This window comes from Pleurodeles waltl, chromosome 10, assembly GCF_031143425.1.
Source record: "Pleurodeles waltl isolate 20211129_DDA chromosome 10, aPleWal1.hap1.20221129, whole genome shotgun sequence".
In the NCBI taxonomy this organism is placed as follows: domain Eukaryota; kingdom Metazoa; phylum Chordata; class Amphibia; order Caudata; family Salamandridae; genus Pleurodeles; species Pleurodeles waltl.
Genome location: NC_090449.1, coordinates 470,814,836 through 470,838,128, shown reverse-complemented (window position 1 = coordinate 470,838,128; position 23,293 = coordinate 470,814,836).

The following is a 23,293-nucleotide window of genomic DNA, read 5'->3' as shown; positions in this document are numbered from 1 at the left end:
GACCCACAGGCCACTAGCACCCCTCCCTCTGTATATGAAAAAAAAAACATGCAAACAAGGTCGTCCATCCAGACATCCTGCACAACCTGATGCCAAGACCAAAACCACTGCCAGGAAGTGACCCTCTCCTGAGCATTCTCCATTGTATGCCACTGACACACCCTGTTGACTGTCCACTGTCATTTCTCCATTTTCCCATGGCTCTTGGACACTGGACCTGTACTACCTACAACTGCTCTGATGATTTCATCCACCATGACCCCACTCATCACCCATTGCACTTGAGAATCACATTAAAAACCAATGAGCACAGCTACTGCTTATGTGTCTTTATTGTAACATGTCATTTCAGTTAACCCATTGACCAGCAAAAGTCTGTAAGATGGACAGAAGGGGGGTAATGTGCAGCAAGTGTGATAGTAGAACAGGCACATTCTGAAATCCTTTGTCAAGAGAGCCACCAGTCAAGCCAGGAACCAGAGTAGCACCACCTAACTGACCTGCAAATAGACCAAGTCAGGGACAGCCATCACAATAGGACTCAATGTTGCCCACTCCACACACATGCAGTACATTGTCATACTCCCGAGTGCGAATTGGGAGGTAGAATGTTAACATATTTTACTATGGCAGATCCACATTTTCAAGACATGCATTCCCAATGGTCTATCCCTCACAGCTGATATTACCCAACTAAAGCCAAGTTCCACTGTCAGTATAAGTTAGGTTCCATGTTTGTCCATTGTGTACAGTGAGGGTAAGTAACAATACTGATAACACTATTTTGGTTGGCAGGCCTTTTGCAGTTGACATAGCATTAGTGGAAACATACAACATGCCCATTCCTTTATTGATATGATGCTAGCCAACAGCATACTAAACATAGCTCTGACATTTGAACAGTAACACCTTCCCTGATGGGCAATATGTTTTCGCACCAAAGCCACACAGAGGGATAGCTGCACTTAACACTTCCACTGATGGCACACACCAGGAGGAGCAATGTCACATGGCAGACAGGAGTATAGTTCACATACAATACAGTTAACACATACTTGAATTTCATTGGAAGTATTGGTGGATCAACTCTGTTCTGGAGTCATCTGCATCCTCATCATCTGCATCCTCATCGCTTTCTATGTCACTTTCATCATCCACTGGTTCAGCTGCCACCTCCTCAACATCCAGTAATGGTATGTGACATCACAGGGCCAGATTGTGTAGCATGCACCAGGCAACAACGATCTGGCAGACCTGTAGAATAGGGCACCTCTTGAGACGCGTAGACACTGGAATCTGGCCTTCAGTAGCCCAAAGGTCCTCTCAATGACATGCCTCTTCCCGCCATGGGCCTCATTGAAATGGTTTTCCCCCTCTATTGTCGGGTATCTCACTGGTGTCAGCAGCCACGGAAGGTTAAGATAGCCAGAGTCACCTGTGTGCATAAAGGTTGGACCTATCACAATACCAGTAGAGGCACAGGGCAGAATGTGACGAGAGGTGACATTGCAGTTGCACACATACTATTGGATACATACCAATGAGCCAGGCCCTCTCTCTCTCTGCAGTTGTGCCATCATGTGTGGGACACTGCTGCTCTTCAGAATGTAGGACTCATGCATAGATCCAAGAAACTTGGCCATCACTTGGGAGATATATTTGTCAGCGAGATACAACACCTGGACATTTATGGAGTAAAAACTGTTCCTGTTCCTGAACACTTGTTCATTGGCCCTGGGAGGAACCAAGGCAATATGGGTCCAATCTATGGCCCCTATCACATGAGGGACATGTCCCATATCATAGAAGTCAGCTTTAACAGTGGGCAAATCCGCATGTTGGGGGAACCGGATGTAGCTGTCCAGGTGTTTGAGTAAAGCACACAGTACATCCTTCAACAGAAGATTGAACATCGGCTGTGACATCCCTGCTGCCAGGCCCACTGTAATCTGGAAAGAGCCTGAGGCAAGAAGGTGCAGCACTGATAACACGTGTACTGTGGGAGGGATAGCATATGGATAAAGTACGGCAGGCAAGAGTTCCAGCTCCAACTGGATACACAGATCCATGTTGGTCTAATGGTTCAGACAATACATCTGGATGATGTGTCTCTGTTCCATGGTACCAAGGTCGACTAGGGCATGTCTCATTCTCACCCTTGCACTGTATCTACGAACAGGAGAGAGGAAAAGCCACAGGTTGATGTTGACAGTTCACATGCCACCTAACAGTATACTTGTAGCAAACAGTAGTACTGTGGACATAACCCTGAAGCATACACATTCCATTTGGGTTTGTAGACTGAACATGTATGCCATCCTAGATTATTGTTGTAGCCCCAGACAAACTGCTTGCCACATACAAAAAGTGACAATTACATTCAATAACACCCTATTCCCCCAGGTAATAAGGTGAATGTAACTTTTTAACATACAGATATGGTCAGTCCGTCTATGAGGCAGCAAGTGACTGCACATGTCCTGTCATAGCCATCAGTCCATCTAACTACACTGTACATCAATGTCATGTGTGAACCCAGCTTTGATATGTGAACATAGTCAATCTATGCACATTTCACTACAATTCATCCATGACGTGCTTATTGTTCACCTACAATTCACTAACGACATGTAAAATGGCAGCCGCCTGTCCTGCATGCACAGGACAGATGGAAGTGACCTCATTCCACCTGGGTTGGTCGTCATGGCAGTAGGTGGTCGCAACTGCTGTTCATCTCCTCTTTGGATAACATTGTTGTCTATGGGAGACTGGGGCCAATGATGATCACCGCCAGCGGTGACGGTCATTTACGCGGTGGCCGTGACTGACATTTTCTGTTGCATAGCTCACTTGACTCCTGACTCTCGTGCAAGCAAGACCTCCACTGTGTGTGCTGCTGTGTACTGTCTCTGGGAGCCATAATGCCATGTCCTGCAGGAGATAGGCCCCCTGCCTTCACCCAGGAAAAGTTAGAGAAGCTAGTGGTCGGGGTTCTACTCCTGTATGGACAGTTGCATGTGGCACCAGAGCAGCAGGTGAGTCCAATGTGATTCTCCTGTCTGATAGTGGTGTGTGTGAGGCTGAAAAGCATTGTGACGATGCACACAGAGTGGATGCATGCAGGTGGCAAAGGAGTTAGTGCTTTTGTGCTGTTAAGGCATGTTAGTGTGGGCATGAGATGTGTCTGCTATGTGAAGTTCATTGCTGTGATTCCAGTCTGCATGACTTTCTCCTTCTGTTTGTGTCACTCATGCAGGTCAGCACTCATCAGAAGAAAGGGTTTTGGTGTGCCATCACCAAGCAACTGCGGACCCTAGGGGTCCATAGCTGGCGGTGCACCCACTGCATTAATTGGTGGGAGGACCTGAGATGCTGGGCCTGTAAGACCGCTGAAGCCCAGCTGGGGACATCCTCCCAACAAGGGAGACGTGCCTGTTGGACCCTGGTGCCTATAATGGCCCACATTTTGCAGTGGCCTACCCTGAGGTGGATGGGTGCTTGAGGGCAGTACAGCTAAGTACACACTCACACCTCATTAATGTTAGGCTTTATGGGTTTGGGTAGCCTACTAGTGGGAAGATGTAGTGTAGATCATTGGTAGATGCACATGGACTATGAGTATCAGCCACCCTGGCAGGATTTGTATTGTTTATGTGTGCCAGTATCATGCAGACAGTGACTTCCGAGGGGGCAAATTCCATGTTTGGGTTTGTCTGGACACCCTTGACATATTTTAAGAGACCGGGTTCTTCCATCAGCATCAGTATACCTGAGGTGTTAGGGCACTATGACAGAGATAATTTGTAAGTTCTCAATCAGCTGCCTTTTACTGAATTTGTAGGTGGCTGCAGCGGGCAAATAAATTACTGACCACACTGTTAATTAATTTGTGGTCATGCTACCTTACTATGCAGGATTCAGTTGAATAAAGTGTACAGGATATGTCTATGTAAACGATCAACGGAATGTGCTAAGTACTATGCAACTGTCCATTGTTAGACCCATCATCAAGTAAATGAGAGCCAATGTTCCCACATTAGTAGGTTTTTTCAGCATAGCTTTTGTTACCCCTATGATTTCCCACAGTTATGCATGCCAATGTAAAGCATTGCCCTGCCATGGCATACAAGCAGAAAAATATGTTTTTACTCTTTGTGAGTGATGGGTAGGAATTTACCCATTCCACCTTTTCTTTCTCTCCTACCCTCCCTACCTCTTCTCCTCTGTCTCTGTGTGCATCAGCATCATCAGCCGAAAGGAGAAGGGGCCCCAGCAAATGGGGAAGCTGTAGCCCACAGGACCCAGGAGGCTGACATCAGGGGAGCCGAAAGGACCAGTGGGGCGGAGGGCGAGGGAAGTGCCATGGGGAGACCAGATCTTCAACACCCTGTTGGGATTCCTCCTCTGATGGACGCTCCATGGTGGTGGCGGACCCAACTGGGACAAGCCCAGCACCATCCTTGTCTACCTCCCCCCTTACCAGCACCACCCTCCCTGTAGCTCCTAACCCAGTTGCCCGTGCCTACTCACCCAGGAGGGTGGCATCTTCTTCACAGCAGGCACCTCTGCCCCTGCCCCAGTGAGCCCTGCTGCCCCCAGTGAGGAGGCTATTGACCTCCTGAGGTCCATCTCTGTGGGACAGTCAACCAAAATGAATACCATCCAGGGACTGGCATCATAGATGCAGCAGACCAATACCTACCTGAAAGGCATTCAAGATGCCCTGAATACCCTGCAGAGATCCTTTCAGGCTCTGGCCTCCTCATTGATGGCAGCCACTGTCCCTTTGTCTTCCTCCCAACTCCAGCTACCTGCATCAAATCCAACACCCTGCTCCCCACAGTTATCCAGAGCACACAGTCAGACCTCCATTCATCCACCTCAACAGACACGCTTTGCAAAGACAACACAGGCACCACAAGACCCACCACCGCCATGCACACAGACAACACAACCACGCAGACACAACAACATCCATTCCCTTTACACCTCAACCCTCACAGACACTAAACCACTCAAACCTGCAACCACCAAATCAACATTTGCAGATACAGCCACAAGTCCCCTCATACCCACAGTCACCACAACATCAGACCCCATACACCAAATGTGCACTCACCATGACTACCAACACCCCCACATGCAGCACATCCAGCTTACCTGCAGACACCACCCCACCAGACACTTACACATCCACCTTGGCGTCTCCCTGCAACTCCTCTCCTACTCCCAAGACACCTAAATGCCCGTACTCACCCGCCCAACAGACACCGAGCACACATATGGCTTTCACCCATGCACCCGCATCCAAGACCCCTACATGTGCACACCTCACAACCACTCCCTCTCCCTTCATTCTCACACAATTTTCCCATGTCCCTAAAAAAAGATTCCTTTATGAGTTTTCCCTGTTCCCTCCACCTGTCCCAGCCCATGGTTCCCCCAAGCGCCCGGTTACCCTTCCCAAACCCAGTGCTTCCACATCCCAGTCCTCCCATCCCCCCAGTACTGCCCATGCCCCTCCCCCCACAAAAAATGCAACCCCCACCAAACCGAAGGTCAGCCCTCCAAAACCCAAGGCCAAGGGCCCTCCCCCAAAGCCTAAAACAAAACTCAAAGCCCCCTCAAACCAAAACCCAAGCCAAAGGACCCCCTCCCAAGCCCAAGCCCCCACTTCCGCCACCACCCTCACCCCTGAGGTGCCTGCCTGCCCCATTGATGTCCCTGCTATGGGGAGGCCACTTTGCAGTCAGGAATCTAGTTGGGGCCAGAGACTTTGCCCAGTGTGCCAGGGGCACTAAAAACTGGACTGGCCAGTAGGTCTATGTTGTACATAGTTTATTTTTCAAATGACATATTTATTTGACTATATCTGCACCACAGTACTGTTAGTGCTGAGGGGAACAAACTTGTCCTTCCTTTCCTTCCACATGTGTATATTGTATGTGTGTAATTTGGTGTGTGCCTTCTGTGTATGTGATGTGTTTGTGTAGCAGCATGAGTCGTGTAGGTGACTTGTGCTATGGACTTGTTGAGATGTGTTGAGATGGTGTTATGTAGCATTGTGTGGTAATGGTGTGTGCGTCCGTGTAGTGATGCATCTGTGATGCGCTTTGTGTGTTGGGTGGACATGGTGTGTGATCTGATACATTGTTTGGCAGGGTTTTGGTCTGGATTGTTGGTTGTGTGCTGTTGTTAAGTGTTGCGGTCAATATGTGTTGTCCTGTGGAGGTGTATGGTGTGCCTCTCTGCCAATGCGTTTGTGTGGTTGCGATGGTGTTGTTGTTGTGTGACTCGGTGTGTATGACACGTGTATCTTGACCGTGGTTTGTGTTGTTTGTGTGTGTGTGTGCCTATGTATAGGTGTGTGTGTGTTGATGCAGCTGTTTCTTTGCGTGTGTGTTTGTGGCCATTGCTAGCCGGGCCGGGTGTGTATGTTGTGTGTACTAATAGCCTTCCCTCCCGTGTGTGCCAGGCGGGTGTACTTACGGTTGTTGTCTTCGTCACTGTCGATGGTTCTGGAGTTGTATGACCAGCAGGAGCAGTGGGAAGACTTCAAGTTTGGGATCCATGGTAGCTGCAGACATGTCTGTGTTCATGAAGGTGAGTGTCTCTTTTTATATTGTTTGTTTCCGCCAGGCTTTTTGTGGTGGTGCGACTGTCCCGGAAATCCAGGCGGTGTGCAGCCTCGTAATATACTCGGCGAAGATATCGTCTCTTCCGGCCTGGAGATGCCTACCGCCGGCCGCAATGGTCCGTCCGCTCTAGTGGTAGTGGCGGTGTATTGGCTGTGTTCTGTTCGGGTCACCGCCATGGTTGTGATATGCCGGTCTGGCTGCGGTGTGACTGCCACAGCCGATTTGGCACTCCGGGGGCCGCCAAACTTGTAATGACCATGACCACCTTAGTGTTTTTTAGCGCATAGAAACTAAAAGCACCACTCAGGATATCTGGTTGCACCTCAACTAGGGCAACGTCAAAGTTTAAAGCCGACCGTGTTGGAGCCCTGCTCGGCTACAGCAAGCTGGAGGCCACCTCCAAAAGTTTACCTTCTGACTTAGGGCCTCATCATAAACCTGGTGGTCTAATTACCACTAAGGTGGCGGTGGCGGTTGGCCGCTGCCAATGGGGCACTTCGACAGCTTCATTACAGCCGTGGAGGTAGTGCTGTGGTCAGACCGCCACCACCGCCAGTTTTCAGCAACATGATGGTCTGGAGGTGCTGGCGGTCCTAATCTGCCATGGCAGCGCTGCAAAAAGGCCCGCCCTGGGGATCATGACCCCCTTCTCTGCCAGCGGTTTCATGGCGGTAACTTCGCCATAAAAAGACTGGCAGAGTCGAATGCAGGGTGCCTCAGGGGTCCCCTACACTGTCCATGCCCTGGCATGGGCAGTGCAGGGGCACCCCTGGCCAGCCCCATCGCAATGTTCACTGTCAGCTTAGCAGATAGTGACCATTGTGACAGCTGCTGGTGCACCCTACGTACTATAGCATTGCCGCCGGCTCTATTACGAGCCAAAGACAATGCTATAGGCTGTTTCCCACTGGACCAGTGGGCAGAAATTGAGTTTGCCTCGCTGACCCAGCGGGAAACTTGTAAAGGCCCCGGCGGGGAGGCAGCCACATTGGCAGCAACCTTCCCATCGGAACTTCGACAGTCAGACTTTTCCGTCTGCCGAAGTTGTAATTAAGCCCTTAGTCTTTTTCTTGAAGATTTGTTTCAGCGGTACAAAGTCACCAATCCGATCCAACCTGCAAGAGCCCTCTTTGAATACACATTGCAGGAGACCTCGGTGAAGAATTCTACCTTCTGACTTAATTTTTCAGGATGGAAATCTTCGTTCCGGCCGAGCTGAATCTTGATCTGATGTTCCTTGTGAACTTTTTACATTTGGGCTATGTCACTTTTTTGGATCTTTTTCTCTCCGACATTGGACAACCCTCCATAGCAAACCGATTTCACAGTGACATCATTGGATTGCCTTTTCACTAGCCCCCAGTGAAATCCTGGAAGTCTGGGGCTCCAGTGCTTTTCACCGGGATGAACCTGCAAGTCAGACTGGGTCACGGTTGAATTAAGCCGCTTGACTCACGACATCGTCCCTTTATTGAGCTTTTTTTTTAAAGTTCTCTAATCTTCTCCAAACATCTGGAGCTTCTTCCAGAAGGTATTTGACGGTCCCTTATGAGTCCACAGGTCTCCCATAGGATCCAGAAGCTTTGAACTGCTCCTTGAGGGCTAGAACTCCAACTCTCAACTTTCAAATCCAAAAATGTCCGCTGGATAGGGATCAGCTGGTGATTTTCTTCAGGTTTTGATGCAGGGGACTCTGGTTAGCTATTTTTCACCTGTAGCAAGCAGGGAGTCCTTTCTGGAACCACTTGAAGCCAGACAAAGTCCTTTTCATGGTCAAGCCCAAGTCCTTCAAAGTGCAGTGTCCAGGTGCAGGTTAGGGATCCAGCAGGGCAGTCCTTCTTCTTCTGTCATTGTTCCTTGTATGGATATGAGGTGTGGGTGCAGCCATGCCATATTTATCCTTGCTCCTGGAGTGGAAATCAGGGCAACTGTCCAATCATAGGCTGGCCACCACCCTCTTAGATGACCACTTCCTGGGAAGTGTGGCAAAAAATCAATCCCAGGGACCAACATTTTAAAAACTTAAAAATGGCAGAGTCAGAATTTTGGAGGTTAGATCTGGCTGAGTCCACCCACTGGTGTGGCTAGGTTCCCTTAACACACCCCTATCCAGCCCTCTCGTAATCTAATCAGGGGGGCACCTGGCTGTCTGGGTTTACAGGAAATGAGGAAGGTTGTAAGCACCTCCAAATGTCCTTTCCTCCTTTGAAGACCAGTTTCGCTGCTTTTCCACCATCCTTTTTCACCCTCTGCTGAGGCTGATGTCCTCCCCCAGGCACCTTCTTTGTCTTCAGCCTAGGTCACTTCACACCTCATCAAGGCAGCCTATAAAGGCTGCCAGAGGCTGGACAATCAGAGAAGGGCACTACAGACCTGAAGTATGCAACTTGCAGGTAGAGTTGTAAAACTCTTTCCCTGAACTAGTTATATGAAATTCAACAATGGCAAGTTGTTGGATTTACTATAACAATAGATTTGATACCAAACTTGACATATCTAGCACCTTTTGAGAATTTATTAATTCAAATAAAGTCTCCCCATTTTAGCCTTTGGAGCCCATTCACTACAATGACAGGACAACTAATTTTACTATTTTTCCTCACCAGGGCTTATAAAACATATTTTATAAGGTCCCTGCTTATAGTTACACTGCACCCAACCATGGGGGCACCTAGGGCACACCTTAGGGGTGACGTATATATAAAAAAGGGGTAGTTTAAGACTTTTAAAGTACTTGTAATTCCAAAGTCAAATTTGAATGCAACTTTAATTTAAAGGCAGCCAGCAAGGTAGGCCTACCTCTAAAATGACACTGGGCACCTCAGTAGTTCACCTATGGGTGCATTACCTATGCTGGGGTCCCTAAACCTAGATGGCGTATCATAATTGACATTGCCAATTATAATTAGCCTAATTTGCATATCCACATGACTCAGAACACAGGCCCTGGGACTGTTTAGCAGAGGCCAGGGCACCATGAGAGTCAGGAAAACGGCAGCAAAAAATGAAAGATGGGGGCAAAAAGTAAGATGGCTTCTGCAATCAGCCCAGTTTTCTCACATAGGCCCCTCCAGCCAACACACCCAGGAGACTCAGCCCAACCCTGGGAGAGTCTTCCTGCCTTGTCAGGTGAGGAAGACAGTGAGGAAAACTGTCTGTCCTATTGAAGGGGCTACTCTGGCTTACATCCTCCTGTCATGGTCACTCCCTCTGGGTAGTGAGCCCATCCCCAACAGTGAAAGGACCCATTTTCAACTGAAGCTTCCCTCTAGAGGGGTCTTCCCCCTCTCTCTCTGCCATCTTGGGTAGTGAGGTGCCCACCTCCCCATCCCTAAGTTTGCTAGGACAACACCTAGCTTACCCAAAGAGGTCACCCAACACTTGAGCAACCCCACCATGACCAACAGGGGCAGGGGGCCTAGTTTGCTTTTGGCCCTGGGGTCTGCCTCCCAGGCCAAGTGCAGTGCTGCCATGAAGGCCAGCACCCAGCAGAGGCTACTAAGGGCTGTCAGAACCCAGAACTGCGCCCTAAGCTCTCCACTGACCGGTATGGGAGCTGCTTTAGGGTCAACTGTGGGGTCCTAGCACCCCTCTTGCTGTTTAATGTCGGGGCTACCACATCCTGTGGGCGACACCCTCATTCCACTCTCCCTTCTGTCAGTGCAGAGGCAACACCCTACAGCTGGACAGCTGCCTGTCTACTCAGGACTTCCTTCGGGTCAGGTGAGGCCTCACCAGTGCCAAATCCGGACTCCCCCCTATGGGGCAAAAAGCCTGTGGCTCCCTGGAACTCTCCTTAAGAGTGGCCTGCCATTTTTTTCTTCTTCCTTTTTTTGTAAACCCTGTCTCCTAACTGTAGGGATTGGCTCCCCAGGACTTTGGGTTGGGGGGGCACCTTGCGCAACCGCACCATCTGGTACCAGACTCACCTCTGGGAGGTCATTGCCAAGGATACAATCTAGGGGGAAGTCAGCACTGACCACTACCCTAAACCAGTCAAGGATACCCTCTCTCTCTAGGGGCACTATGGCTACAGGTTTGGTGGTGGCCTCACCTGTGGCTATCCTGCCTCTCCTTGTCTTCCCTGTGACAAACATGTCTGGGGTCACCAACCGGTCACTCACAATAGTATGACTGGCACAGGTGTCTCTCAGGCCAGTGGTAGGGATCCCAATCTCCTGAATGGGGTGAAAGTGCCTACTCCTACCGTCAGGGATCACCAGTTTACCATTTGGACCTGTCTCCCATCCCATTGTTATGAGGACCTCATCATCTGAGGAGTCCTCCGCTATGGCCACACCGGAGGTCCCCAGTGCTAACCACCTTTTTTAGACAGACTGCATCTCCTCTGAAGTGACCTCTCTGCTGACAGTCAAAGCATGCCTCGTTGTCCAAGAGCTTCTTTAGAGGGGAGTGGGATTTACTCCCCCCTTCATAGGAGTCTGGGGTGCAGAGGGAGTTTCTATGGTGGGCTTCCCACCCCCTCTTTAGGTTTATGGGGACCTGACCCCCCTTTCTTGGAGTCTCCCCCTTGGGACTTGACAACCACCCTGATTTTCAACCACTCATCAGCTGCCTCCCACCGCTCTCTGGGGCTGCTAAGCTTAGAGTCCACTAGATGCTGGAATAACCTCTCTTGGATACAATTGGTCAAGATGTGTTCCCTGAGGAACAAATTGCATAACCCCTCATAAGTGTTTACATTGTTACTATGTAGCCAGCCCTCCAGTGCTTTAAGTGAGGTTTCTACAAAGTCAACCCAAGACTGGGTATTGACCTTGTGGGTGTCCCTGAACTTCATTCTATACTGCTTTGGGGTCAGACCAAACATCTTGGTTAAACATCTCTTCATACTGCGATAGGAATCTTCTTCCTCCCCTCCTAGGGTCAGGAGCTAAACCCTCCCAGATAATGGGACCAACTCCCATAGGCGTGAACCCCAATACTGGGGTTTAACCCTTCTCATCTGGAGAGCCCTTTCAAAGGCCTCCAACCATTTGTCAATGTCATCCCCCTCTCAATAAGCAGGGACAGTCGACTTGGGTAGTCAGGGGCAAAATCCAACACCCGGGACACCTCAACTTCTCTGTAGCTGCCACCCTCTCTTTGTTCAATCTTTGCCCACTTCTTCTTCTCTAGGGCCAACTGCTCTGCCTCCAAACTAGGAGGATTACTGTAGGAGGCTGTCCTTGTTTGTTATGGGTACCTAAGGTACTTACATCTTATACCAGGTCCAGTTATCCCTCATTAGTGTAACGTAGGCAATGTCTAACAGCTTAGGCTGTCTAGAGGTAGCTGTAGCAGAGCAGCCAAGGCTGAATTAGGAGACATGCAAAGCTCTCGCAATACCACTATAGTCATACAGTATTATACACAATAAAAGTCAATACTCAGCGTTAACAAAAATAAAGGTACTTTATTTTAGTGACAGAAGGCCAAAAATATCTTAGAGGCAATACTCCTACTGGAGGGAAGAATTATACACAATATATACACTAGTAGCAAAAATCAGGTAATTAAACAGTCATAGAATAGTGCAAACAGTAGAAAATACAATAGATTCCAATGGGCAGCACAAACCATATACTAAAATAGTGCAATGCGAATGTCGAATTCCCCCCTAGGCAAGCATAGTACGTAGAGGGGCGCTGAGAGTGTAAGGAAACACCAAAGGTAAGTAAAGTACCCCACCCCAGAGCCCATGAAGGCCGGAGTAAAGTACAGCTAGTTTCCTCAGAACACACTAGAAGTCGTGATGAAGAATTATGCAAGAACCAAACAAGACTGCAAGCAAATAACGATGGATTGCTGGACCTGAAGACCTGTGGAGAGAGAAAATCAAGTCCAAGAAGAGTCAAGGAAGAACAGGAGACCTTGCCCACCTGGAAGAAGGTGCAAAAGTGGATTCTCCGGTTGGAAGAAATTTACAGAAATGTGCCAAAGAAGATAGCTGCGGGTTTCTGCTTGATACATGTGATGTCTACGTCGAGTTGTTGGATTCTTGCTGTTTGCATTGCTGGATTCCGCCAACAAGCCGTGGTTCAGGCAAGTATGCGTTTTGTTTCAAAGAGGAGCTGCCCGGACCCTAGAGGGACCTGGGGGTCTCAACTCAGACTGAGGAGACAGAGGGGGGTCTCGGCACTTCAGAGAGGCCACAGAAGACCAGGCAGCACCCACAGGAGTTCCAGACACAGGGACAAAGGAGTTTTAAAGTGCGGTCATCCCAGCACTACACAGGAGGATCCCATGCTGCCAGAGAACAACTCAGAGAGTTGTGTGTCACAGGATGGAGTCCTGGGGACCTGCGCTATTCTGTGCATGAACAACTTTTGGAAGAAGAGCACAGAAGCCCAAGAAGCTGCAGAGGACGTGATGCACAGAGGTACTGTCTGGCACGGGGAGGTAAGCTCTTACATCCACCAAATTTGGACAGCTGAACGTTTGGACAGTCAGGGTCACTTCGGTCCACCACCTGTGTTCCAGGGATCATGCTTGTGGACAGGAGAGGAGTCCCTGCATGCCAGATGTCTTCGCACAGAGGTACCTGCTAAAGCAGGGAAGTGACTCCGTCACTCCATAAGAGATTCCTTCGGTTCTTCTAGTGCAGGGTGAAGACCGGCAGTCCTCAGAGCGTGCACACTTTGGAAACTATTGAAGTTGCTGGCTGGAGCTGAAGTTGCAGGGTCACAGGAGCCTTCGCCTTCCTGGATACTTTGTTGCAGTTCCAACAGTTCCTGGAGCAGTCTGTGGTTGGTCTGGTGGTCAGAATCTGAAGCAGAGGATGCAGAGGAGTCCTGGAGTAATCTTGCAAACCGAATCTGAGGAAACACCCAGAGGAGAGACCCTAAACAGCCCTGACAGAGGGATTGGCTGCCTATCCAGGTATGCACCTATCAGGAGGGGTCTCTGATGTCACCTACTGGCACTGGCAACTCAAATGCTCCCTGAGGGTCCCCACACCTTGAAAAGCAAGATGGCTAATGCCAGGGACACTCTGGAGGAGCTCTGGGCACCACCCCTGGGGTGGTGATGGACACGGGAGTGGTCACACCCCTTTCCTTTGTCCAGTGTTGCACCAGAGCAGGGACTGATGGTCCCTGAACCAGTGTAGACTGGATTATGCAAGGAGGGCACCGCTTTTGCCCTTCTAAGCATTTCCAGAGGCTCTGGGAAGATACTCCTCCCATACCTGTAACACCTATTTCCAATGGGAGATGGTGTAACACCCCTCTCTAAAGGAAATGCATTGTTCTGCCTTCCTGGGATTGAGCTGCTCAATCCCCAGGAGGGCAGAAACCTGTGTGTGAGGTGGCAGCAGCTTGGGCTGCAGTGGATACCTCAGAGAGCTGGTTTGGCAGTACTGGGGGTCCATGGTGGAGCCCCCAGGGTACATGCAATTGGCCCCCCAATACCAGATTTGGATTGGGGGTTCAATTTCACAATCGTAGACGCCTCACATGGCCATATTTGGAGTTACCATTGTGAACATACATACATGTATTGACATATATGGAGTGCACGTTTATAATGGTGTCCCCGCACTCACGAAGTCCAGGGAATTGGCCCTGGACAACGTGGGGGCACCTTTGCTAGTGCAAGGGTGCCCTCACACCCAGTAACTTTACACCAAGCCTTCAGTAAATGAAGGTTAGACATATAGTTGACTTATAAGTTACCTGGCGTAGTGAAAAATGGCTGTGAAATAGTGTGTGCACTATTTCACTCAGGCTGCAATGGCAGTCCTGAAGGAGTGTTCGTATGAGCTCCTTATGGGTGGCAAAAGAAATGCTGCAGCCCATAATGATCTCCTGGAACCCTAATGCCCTGGGTACCTATGTACCATATACTAGGGACTTATAATGGGGGAGGTCCAGTGTGCCAATCAGAATTGAAATATGGAGTCACTAAACTATAGTGACAAATTTGGTAACCAGAGAGAGCATAAGCACTGGAGTTCTGGCATACTGTCATCACATATAGGCCACAAACTATGAGTATTGGAGTCCTGGCTCCCAGTGAGACAGTAAAAACACACTGACAAACAGGCAGAAATTGGGGGTAACATGCCAAGAAAGATGGCAATTTCCTACAGCTACCTGGGCCTCAAGTTCCCTTACCCGGAGATCCAGTTCTGCTTCCTCTTGGTCTGATGCAACAGCCCCTCCCCTCCCTCTAGCTCTGGATGGGGCCCTAGCTGCTGAAATCACAGTTAGGCAATCATTCTCCTCCTCCTGGAGATTGGAGAGGACATCTTCCATCTTCCCTCTTACCTCTGCAGCTTTCTGTGCCTCCATATGCACTACCCAGGCTTTAAGGGACTTAGGCGGTCATTACGAACATGGTGTGAAAGACCGCCGACCGCCGTGGCGGCGGTGAACACAATCCCGCCGTCGGCAGGGAATGGAAACCTGCCATATAATGATAGAAAAACCCAACCCCGCCAAAAATTCCCGGACCTCCACTCCCTGCCAGAGCCCTGTCGGCGGGAATCCCGGCCCTCCCCACACCGCCACCGCCAGTCAAACCCACCTCTCGCCCCCTAAATAATGATGCACAAATCACCTCGGCGGACAGTGGAGGCCGGACAACCATTGGCGGCTGCGACCGCCACGGGCAGCAAGTGGGCCCAACAGCAACAAGTGCACACATTGGCTAGGCCTAGCACCCACACACCTGCAACACATGCAGAACACCATAAAACACCCCCAGACACACCCCACAATCCCTTACAGTGTCAGACACTAACCCCAATGACAGGCTTAAGTCCCACACAGTTATTGGAAGTAGAGTTGTATCGTTTGGTTCCTAGAATTGACATCTTCCCCTTCCTCATCCTCACCATCACTCTCCTCACCTCTCTAAGGTAACTGATCGGGACCTATAGCACCTTCCACCTCCAAAAGGGGGATTGAATGTCTCATTGCCACATTGTGCAGCATGCAGCAGGCCACCACTATTCTACACACCTTTTCAGGGCCACAGGCCAGGGAAACCCCAGAGATATGTAGACACCGGAATCTAGCATCCAGGAGACCTATAGAACGCTCTATCACCCTCCTAGTATGTCCATGGGGCTCATTGTATTTCTTCTCTGCATCCGTCCTGGGATTCCTCACTGGTATCAGGAGCCAACGCAGGTTTGGATAGCCAGAATCACCTCGAGAAATGGACAATACAGAGTCGTCATTGTAATTTCCCTTAGTCAGACAGGCTGATTTTCTGCAATGTGTCAGTTAGTGACAGGCTAACTTACCTATGATCAACCCTCTGTCCTCTTGTAGTTGTTCCATCTTCTGTAGCACACTACTGTTCCTCAAAACAAATGAATCATCGACTGATCCCGGAAACATGGGATTCACATGGGAAATGTACTGGTATGCAATACATCCCAATTGGATGTTCATGGAGTAAAAGTTCTTCCTGTTTCTGTACACCTGTTCACTCACTATTGGGGGGATGATAGCTATGTGGGTGCCATCGATGGCAACTATGACATGGGGAATGTTTGCAAAGGCATAGAAGTCAGACTTGATGGCAGGGAGGTCAGCACTTTCGGGGAATCACACATAGGATTGCAGATGTTGTACAAATGCACTCAGAAATCTTGTCAGTACCTGGCTGAACATTGGCTGTGAAAAACCAGCACCCATGCCCACTATCACTTGAAATGAGCCTGTGGCCAAGAACTGGAGTGCGGAGAGCACCTGCACCTCAGTTGGAATGGCATGCTGATTACGATTTCCGGGAGTCAATACAGGATCCAGTTATGCACATATGTCCTGAATAGTTGCACGTGTGAGTCTGTAAGTGATTATGATCTGATGCTCCACCATGGTCCCCATATCCTCAAGCGGTCTGTACACTGATGGTGCCCTTCCTCGCCACATGGGTCGGTACCTAGGAGGGGCAAGAAAAAGGAGTGATGTGCACACATACATTGGCGGATTTGCTACATACATGCACTGCATTGTTCATAATAATGTCTGTACAATAACTACAACCTGACAGATGTACATGTACATCACTAGGAGGGAACGGAGTAAATCATGTATGATTATATACTCAATGGATGGAGGCCTCAGTGCTTCATATGGCTAGTAGGCCCAGCATTGTGAGTATTATGAATTTCAAGATGCATAGGTGATGGGAAAATGTCTGCCCACTGTAGTTCTGCCCCTTCGTTGTGGAAGTGACCTAATACTGCTAGCTGTTGATGTCACAGTGTACGGCAGTGTTGACTGCTGTTTGCACCCTCATTGGCTAACATGGATGCCAATGGGGAATCCTGGCGTATCATGATCGCCACCGGCGGTGGCGGTGCATACCGTCGCAGAACGTACGCGCGTTCTTCATGGTTTGATCACTTGACTCCCTGATCTTGTGGGGAGAGGTACTCCACTTTGTGTACTGCTGTGGCCTGCCTCTGGCTATGGATGTTCCACGTAGTGCAGGGGAAAGGGCCCTGGCCTTCACCCAGGAAGAACTGGAGAAACTAGTGGAAGGGGTCCTGCCCCTGTACGACAGACTCTACGGCCGGCCAGAGGTATAGGCGAGTCCGGGTTTGGGGGGCACTATGTGAGTAATGGATGAAGTGGATTGCACAGATGTGTGTTCCTGTGAGCCAGGATGGGCCTTGGTGGATGGAATGCTGCGTGCCACTGTCCTGCATGTCTAGGAGTACTGTCTGTCCTATGTCTGACAATCTGCCAGCTGTTGCCATTGTGCAGGTGCCTGACCTCTGTGTTCCTTTTCTGAGTCACCCTACTAGGTCAGCGCCCACCAGAAGAGGGCACATTGGCATGCCATCACCAAGGAGGTACGGACCCTTGGGGTCTACAACCGGCAGAGCACCCACTGTCGAAAGAGGTGGGAGGACCTGAGGCACTGGGCGCGGAAGATCACTGAGGCCCAGCTGGGGAAGTCCTCCCAACGTGGTAGGGGTGCCCGTCGGGCACTGACCCCCCTCATGCGAAGGATCCTGGCGGTGGCGTACCCAGACCTGGATGGGTGCTTGAAGGCTGCACAGCAGTCACAAGGGGGTGAGTACTCACAGACCATACTTCAGCCTGGAAGGATGAGCGTGTGTGCAATAGGGCTCATGGTGCTTAGAGCAGGGAATTTGACTGGTGTCCAGCTACTGTCTGCTCCCCAAAGAGTGTAGGGGTGTGCCTGTCAGGTTTCAACTACCTCAGCTCCAATCCAATTTCAGGGGATGGGTGTAGGTCAGTATACTGCTTAGTAGTCAGGGCCATGGCCATGGGCATGGTGCACAGAGCTGCCTGTTGGGTGTGTCTGCTGGGTAGGTGCATGTCTGGCCATTGTGTATCAGCATTAAGCTACTTACAAGTGTCTCTCCTGTTTTACCTCCCCATCCCTATTCTCTTGTGTTTGTTTGGTACAGCATCAACATCAGGCGAGGGAGCTGAGGCACCGGCAGGTGGGGAGGCAGCGGCCCACGGATCCTCCGAGGCAGAGACAACAGACGCCCAGGGGACCAGTGGGTGGGAGGGCGAGGGGACTTCCACGGGGGAGACTACTACCGCAGGAGGTAGTGACTCTGAGACTTCCTCCGATGGGGGTCCTCCGGCGGACCCTATTGGACACACCACTACCGTGAGATCTTCTGCCACTACCGATACCATCAGCGCCCTCACTTCTGCTCCCCACTGAGTTGCCCGTGCCCGCCCACCCAGAAAGGTGGGCGTGTCCTTTGCCCCAGGCACCTCCTCCCCTGCCCCAGTCAGCCCTGCTGCCCTCACAGAGGAGGCTGTTGACCTCCTGAGAACCATCTCTGTAGGGCAGACAACCATTGTCAATGCCATCCAGGGTCTGGCTTCTGAGGTGCAGCAGACCAATGCCTATCTGGATGGCATTCACGGTGCTGTGTCTGCCCTACAGAGATCTTTTCAGGCTCTGGCCTCCTCTTGGATGGCAGCCAGTTTCCCTGGCCATTCCGCCCCCCCTCTAACCTCCTCTACCCCTTCCAGCACCCCACTCCCTTCATCCGTCCAAAGCAAACAATCAGACCCACTTACAGGCACATCAACACACAAGAAGCACACTTCCAAACACAAGCACCACACCTCCCACCACAAGCATTCACACAGCCAACAGACACCTGCACACACAACAACGTCCACTTCCCCCAGTGTTCTAGCCTCTTCCGCCTCACTGTCTGTCTCCTCTACATCCACACCCTCATGCACTGTACCTTCAGTCACTGTAACTGCTCCTCTTCCTGCACTCACCACAATAGCAGACAGCCATACATGCACCCCATACACCACACCTGCACTTACCACCTCTACTGTAGTTGACACATGCAGCACACTCACCAGACTTGCAGACACCCACTCAACATCCATCCACACTAGCTGTCTGTCTTCTCCCACTGTGTCCACCCCCACCTCCCAAAACACTCAAACGCATCAAGACACCCACCCATCAGACATCCACCACACCACAGCATTCTGAGCAGTCACCTGCACCCACTACACGCACACCTACACCCCATACATCAACTATCTCTGCCTCCACTCCCACACCCTCATCCACGCCCACCCCAATTGCTCCCAAGAAACTTTTCCTCTCCCATGCAGACCTGCTCCAACCCACTGGCCCACCCCGTCTTGTCCCGAAATGTGCCCACCTCCTTGCCCTTTTTGCTCCTTCCACATCACAGCCCACCCCGGTCCAGCCTTCCCATTCCTGTGCCCCTTCTCCGGTGAAGAAGAAGGCCCGCTCAGAGCCTAAGGCATCCAGCTCCACCCGAGCCAAACAGCCCCCACCCCCTTCAAAGGAGAAGCCCACCCCCCTCCAACCTCCTTACGCAAGTCTAAGTCCCACCCCTGTTGTAAATCCCCACCCCCCTTCCGTGAGGTGCCTGGATCCCCATATGGTGCCCCGTTCAGTGGAGTACCCAGCACTTGTGGGAGTCAGGTGTGGCCAGTTGTGACCAAGGACAAATGACTTTTTATGGACTGGCCATTGACCCTGTTGGCACTGTTTTACTCAGTGAGATACAAATTAAAGTTTCTGTGTGGCCTCTGTTTGGGCTACATGCAGTTCCACCCTGGAGTTTGTTTTAATTATTTATGGGTGTGGGGCTATTGTATGTAGTATGGACAAGTTGCAGTGGCCTTCGGTCGGGTACGTCCCTCTTGGTGTGGGGTGTCTGACTTGTGCTGCTGGGAAGGGTTGGGGGGGCGTTGCAGAGTGGGTGGAGTGGGTGGGTATGTAACTTTGCTCTTTCCTCCTTTGTGTCGTAGGTTGCGGTACTTACCGTCATTGTCTTCGTCGGCGGTCTCGGTCATGTAGATATATGGCAAGGAGCAAGGCTGGCATGATCAGCAGCTCTCTGTCCATGGCAGCTGCTGCACGTTTTGTGGAACTCCGTTGAGTGTTTCCTTCTATTTGTTTCTTTTCCGCCTGGCTTTGTGTGGCGGTGGTTCCAGCCCCGGAACTGGCGGCGAAATGGTGGTTCATTATTTGATGGGCGGGTTGGGCCTTTCCGACGGCCTGTGGGCGGACTCTGCCGTCATCAGCGGGACTCCTTTCCTGGCGGTGGGTGGTGCGCGGGATGCGTGTGTTTCGTTTGGTTCATTATTTGGCGGTCCGGCCACTCCTCTGTTGGCGGTTTTTACCGCCGGCGGAGTGTAACGGACCGCCATGTTCATAATGAGGGCCTTAATCATCACCATCTTCCTAAGGTTGTTAGCAGCAGGCACCCCCCTTCTTCTGTACAACACCCTAAGCTCAGCTGCGAAGAGTGTGGGTAGGCTAGCCAGATAAAGCTCCATGGTCTCCCTTGAGTTTTATGTCACTTAAAAAAAAGTTTGGCACCAATTGACCGGAACAATTTAGAAAAATCAAAAATGAATGAAAAAACATTAGTCCAAATTAGAAAATAAAACCAAAAATACTTTTGCTCTAGGTCAATTTGGAGGATTTTTAACTTATGTCACTCAAACACAAGTACTGAATTTCACCACTGCACACCAAAGATGTTGGAAAGCAGATTATTGGTAAGGAAAGGTAAGTACATGCTCTTAGCAATAGGCCACTAACCCCCACTATGTCCGGTTAGGTTTCAATAAATTAAACCCAGCTCATCCCTTGGTAGCTTGGTAATGAGCAACAAGGCATAACTTAGGAGACAAAGGACCTCATTATGACTTTGGTGGTCTTTTTGGAAGGCCGCCGGGGTGGCGGCCATCAAAAGACATCCATGTTGGTGGTTATCCACCGCCGTATTATGACTCACACAGTGAAGGCTGCCAAAAAACAGTCACGAATCCGACACCACCAGGGGACAGGAGCGTGGGAAAGAGATGGTTCCACCACCAGCACCACCAGCCCAACACTATTTCACCCACCAGATTACGACCCACAAATTACCACAGCAGTTCTTTCACAACAGAAAACCATTGGCGGTGCAAACCGCCCCACTTAGAACCCACTTCTGTCAGAACACAACACCACATTGGATAGTTTGAACATCCCACACCTGACAAACATTGAGGCACCAGACACACCTACTCACTGCACTATATAACACACCACCACACAACATACAATCCTTTAAAACAAAATCAATGTACACATACACAGAGAGCAGGCACATACACTCATATAGCATCATTACACCATAGGCACAAATGCAAATCTCACCCAGCACACACAACGCAATTGCACTACCAACACAAAACACACACAACAATCACACACATACACATACACACAAGTGTTCATCACTCACAACGCACCACACTGACCTCATCAATCACTCTACACTGCACCTTTGCACACACAACACTCCTCCCCACGCTCAACACAACCACTACCATGTCCCCACAAAAGCACCCACGGTTCACAGACGAGGAGTTAAGGGTCATGTTGGATGAAATTATCAGGGTAGAGCCACAGCTGTTTGGAGCACAGGTCCAGAAAATCTTGATAGCTGGGAAAATGGGGTTGTGACAGAGAATAGTAGACAGGGTCAACTCAGAAGGCAGCCATCCACACACAAGGGAGGGCATCAGGAAGAGGTGGAACGACTTTAAGGGTAAGATGCTGTAGTGCTTTCCTCTTATTTAGTTTCTAAGCACTAACATAACACAACAGAAATGCACTTCTGAGGTCAAAGAAGACTTTTATTGTTGTTATATGAATGACGAATTAGTAGCTTTCAAGTCCGCGTTAATCAAACAAAATATATCAGTTTGCAATATACACAGCAGGTTATATTTATAAGATATTGAATGCAAAGCAAAACAAATACTTCACCGTGTAGGAACTATTTACAGCTACATCTTTCTAAGGTCTGCAAGCTGATGACCCCTGTCAGCCGCGAGAAAGAGTGTCATCTACCCACACGGGATGCTGGCAGCTGGCGCCAAGCTCCAGCACGAGGTCCGGCAGATTCGAATCTGACTCTCTGCAGCCTGTTACATTCGTTACAAAGGTGTGCCCCCTCCTCTCAGACCTGGGAAACTGAGCAAGCCTTTTGGAGACTGGCCAGGTCTCCAAGACTACTCCTGTTCCCAAGCTCAAGGGAAGAGAAACGACGCCCATGTACTCTCTCTTATCAGGTCTAGTCTACTGTGAGAGCAAAACATCTTGGTTCTCTGGTGCAAAAACACAGCTTGGAAAAATACAGCTTAGATTCTCAACTGCCATGTCTAACTCCACGTTAAAGGCAATGGGCAGCTAACCTAAATATCAAATGCAATGTCATGTTAAAGGCAATAGGCAGCTAACCTAAATATCAAATGCAATGTCTAGTGTCATGTCAAAGCCAATAGGCATCTAAGCTGAATACAAAATGCAATGTCTTATATCATGTCAAAGCCCATAGGCAGCTGAGCTGAATATAAAATGCAATGTATAATATCATGTCAAAGCCAATAGGCAGCGGAGCTGAATACAAAATGTAATGTATAATATCATGTCAAAGCCAATAGGCAGTTAAGCTGAATACAAAGTGTAATATATGATATCATGTCAAAGCCAATAGGCAGCGGAGCTGAATACAAAATGTAATATATGATATCATGTCAAAGCCAATAGGCAGAATATCTAATAGCATGTCAAAGTCAATAGGCAGCTAAACTGAATACATCATGTCAAAGCCAATAGGAATGCAATGTCAAAGCCAATAGGCGGCTAGACTGGATACAGCATGTCAAAGCCAATAGGCAGAATACAGAATGTAATGGCTAATGCAATGTCAAAGCCTATAGGCACAATACAGAATGTAATGACTAATGCAATGTCAAAGCCCATAGACGGCTAAACTGAATACAGAAAGTAATGGCTAATGCCATGTCAAAGCCAATAGGCGGCTCAACTGAACAAAACATACCATGTGCTACTGGTGAACATTGAGCAACTAATATGCGCAGTGGTGAAACACAAAGTCATTGGTCAAAACAAACTTTATCAAATGGCAGGACATTCCGCCCTTTGACCAATGAATTTTTGTTTCACATATCTCATATTTCAAACAAACAAAAAAAAAAAAAAACATCAGCACAAAAAAAAAACATTATGATCAAAGCAATCCCTGTAAAGCAATAGAAGTGAATTAACACATTGATCTCATAACCTTTCACATCAGATACATCTACATAGAAAAGACTGGGCAATTTTTTTTT